The sequence below is a fragment of the Nothoprocta perdicaria genome, unplaced genomic scaffold, assembly GCF_003342845.1.
Source record: "Nothoprocta perdicaria isolate Ctin4 unplaced genomic scaffold, notPer1 scaffold_106, whole genome shotgun sequence".
Lineage (NCBI taxonomy): Eukaryota > Metazoa > Chordata > Aves > Tinamiformes > Tinamidae > Nothoprocta > Nothoprocta perdicaria.
Window position 1 is genome coordinate 53,678 of NW_020454161.1, and position 3,096 is coordinate 56,773.

The following is a 3,096-nucleotide window of genomic DNA, read 5'->3' on the forward strand; positions in this document are numbered from 1 at the left end:
CAAACATCTGTAAAAGGTCACAGTAATTGAAAGAGAATGAAAGATTATGTAACATCTAGATACAGTTTTTACTATTTATTGAATTAATCATAAATCATAACTTAAACTGTTTGTCTTTCATTCTACAGGTGACTCGCACAAGATCTCAGAGCATGTCATACATGCATGAAGCAGAGGTCCAGTCCAGATACCAGATAATTGCCTTTGAAGTTTTTCCAGTGTCAACCTATTAATACCTTTCCTCATAGATACCTGATATATGCAACCTGCTTTATAAAAATGCTGCTCTAGCAGCTTTCCTCCAACGCTTGTAACATTCTCTCCATTCCTGTTCTAGGGATCTCATTCCTTCATCAGGAGCTACCTCGACCTGTCTCATGAATGACTCTTAGAAGGAGTTGGGACAAAATCCTTAAAAACAATTTACATTTGGAAAAGTATCACGTACAGTTTTATTGGCTTTGCTACTTCTAAGTTGCATAAGCTCTTCAAAAATAATTAGCATTTCTACTGAGCATCATAACATTCTTTGAAAATTTCATACTAAGGCATATCTATAGGTATAGGTATCTATAGGTATCTGTAACAAAGGTATCTATATAGGTATCTATAACAACGATAACTTCAGTTTGCAGTGACAGTCCACATATATGTCTTCTTCCTAAAAAGGATAAGAAACTGCAGGTTTTCTAAGCTTGCATAACAGCAGCAACTTCAACCAGCTGCAGAAGTCTAAATTAGAGGAACAGATTTCTGCCCAAAGGTTTTTCAAATTACTGGATAAATAAATATCTTGCTGCACACCCATTTAAGACCACTGGCTATTTTTTTTCAGGCCTTTGACATCCTGAGAGATGAGAAAGCTCTTCTACCTTGACAAGTGAACTAGGGATCACTAACTTGACACCCCAGTAGGAAGTGCTGCTTCCTTGGGGCAGGTGTTTCTTAGCATTCTTGTGCTTGTTATCATTCTGTGAAAGCTACACGTTTCAGGCGCTGAACAATACTGGATTGTCACTGAGTGGGAAAAAGAAAAACAACTTTCTTGTCACTTTATCTGTAAAGCACAGCAGAAGTTTGGTCATCTGGGAACGCTCATTATGCTCTTTTCACAGATTTTTTTTTTTCTCTCTGTGCTATAATGATATATTAAAATACATAAAAGCAATATATCATTGAAGTGCAAAGAATAAGAACCGCAGTCTTGCCATMTTAGGTCATTTGACCTAAACATCAATTACATACAGTTCCTTTCTTAAAACTTTTTGTAAAGACTTATATATATATTTTTTTTTTCCTGCAAGAATTGTAGCTTTTCCCCCATCCTGTTGCATTCCCTTTCCTCCCGAGATATGCATTTTACAAGCATATTCAATTTGCTTGCAAAGAGGTACATGTATCCCGAAGAAAATGCTTTCTAAAACTAATAAAACTCCTTTCCATTATGTTTCACAACATAAATGTGAATTAATTGAGGAACCTATAATCCAACTGTTTACCTAGGGAAATAATACTTGATACAGTAATCTTCTGAGAAAAACTGCCATCCYTTTCTTTCTATAATAGCATTCTTTCAGTGGAACACATAACTGTAAACACTACTGACAAATAAGATGCTTTTCAACAGAATGAATCAGAACATCACTAGGCTATGTAAAACGCGAATAAGCTGTATTGACTCCAGACACCTAGCAGTTCAGACGATTAGTACAGCGTTTTTAAGTCTTCCTTAAAAACGTATTTTTATAGAACCTGTCACACCATTACCCGAAGTTTCGGGAGGGTAGTTTTCATAGCCCAAGTTTCCAGATGCACCTTTTGCTTCCCGCACTCGCTGTGTCCTTACGCGCTCCGCACGCCTCAGCAGTCCAGCGTCTTGGAGGCGACTCTCAGCGGGAGCCTGAGCAGCGCGCTGACATTTACCGCAGCTGGGCAAAGTGGCCTGGGTCAACGAGACGGAGCGGCGGCGGCCACCAACGAAAGCCACCAGCCGCCACCACCGCACCGCGGCTCGCAAAGCTCTAACTTTGCCCCTGGCCCCGCTCCGCTCACACACACGCAGCGATGCGCGCAGAGCGCAGCGGCTCCCGCGCCCGCCAGCGCCTCGCGAACTTACTGCAGTGCGATGCAGGAGCAGGAACAACACGTCCCCGGGCTGCGAGGCTCCCGGCGCCCTGGGCGGCGAGGGGACCGGCCATGCAGCGGGCTCGGCGGCTGCCGCAGCGCAGCGCGCCCGGCCCCGCTCCGCTCCGCGCGCCGCCGATCCCTGCGCCCCGGCAATCGGCAGCAGCGACAGCCCTGGCCGCGGGTTTTTAAGCGGCGGTGCAGCGGCGGATCACCCACCCCCTTCCTGGCAGGGGGAGGGGAGGGGACAGGCGACACACACACACACACATACACACGCGCGCGCACGCAAACGCCGCGCACACGCGCTGCTCACTGATGCCCTCCCCACTGCTGATGCCTCCGCGCAGGCTGCGCTACCTGGACTCCGGCTCCTGCAGCCCCCGGGGCCGCTGCGCGCCCGGCTGGCGGCGCGGCCAGCAGCGCGCCCGGCTCCGCGCCTCCCCGCCGCTCCGCGCAGCCCTCACTCCAAGTTCCCCCGGCGTCTCCGCGGCGCTGCGCTCCCCCGAGGCAGCGGGGCCGCAATAGCGGCCGCGCCCGTGCGCGGAGCGGAGCGGCGGTGCGCGGGGGYGCGCGTGCAAGCGGCCCGCCCGCCGTGCGCACCTGCGCGGTGACTGCCCCGCGCACCTGCGGCCGCGCGCGCTGCCCCGCGCTGCCCCCCGCGCCCACGAGCCTCTGTTGGCCCTCCGCGCCGGGGGAAAAGCCGTGGCCTAGGACATAAAAATAAAGGTCTTTCTGCCAGCGTGGCCCTCCTATCACGACAGAGATGATAGAGAAGATAAACTTTTCACTGAAAGCTCCCCCGTGACCTGTGTGGCAATTTGTCTTGGCCAAAAGCAATTCCTTTGAAATGCTGCCTGGTGGATTTATAAGGGAAGCAGAACCACCAAACTTTCATCCTGATCCAGTCCCAGGAGCCCTTTTGGATAATTCATTCATCTGCCTCGGAAAATCAGCTGTGATCTCGAGAGT

The 3,096-nt window shown here is 49.7% G+C and overlaps 1 long non-coding RNA gene across 1 annotated transcript in view; it reads right to left on the bottom strand.

Annotated features, from left to right (window-relative positions):
* The window catches only part of LOC112952300, a 28,536-nt gene extending 26,369 nt beyond the window's left edge, over positions 1–2,167 (bottom strand). Inside the window, exon 1 of the long non-coding RNA XR_003250360.1 lies at positions 2,117–2,167. This is a non-coding gene — a long non-coding RNA (uncharacterized LOC112952300). The remainder of the gene's footprint in view (positions 1–2,116) is intronic.
* Between the last annotated feature and the right edge of the window lie 929 nt (positions 2,168–3,096).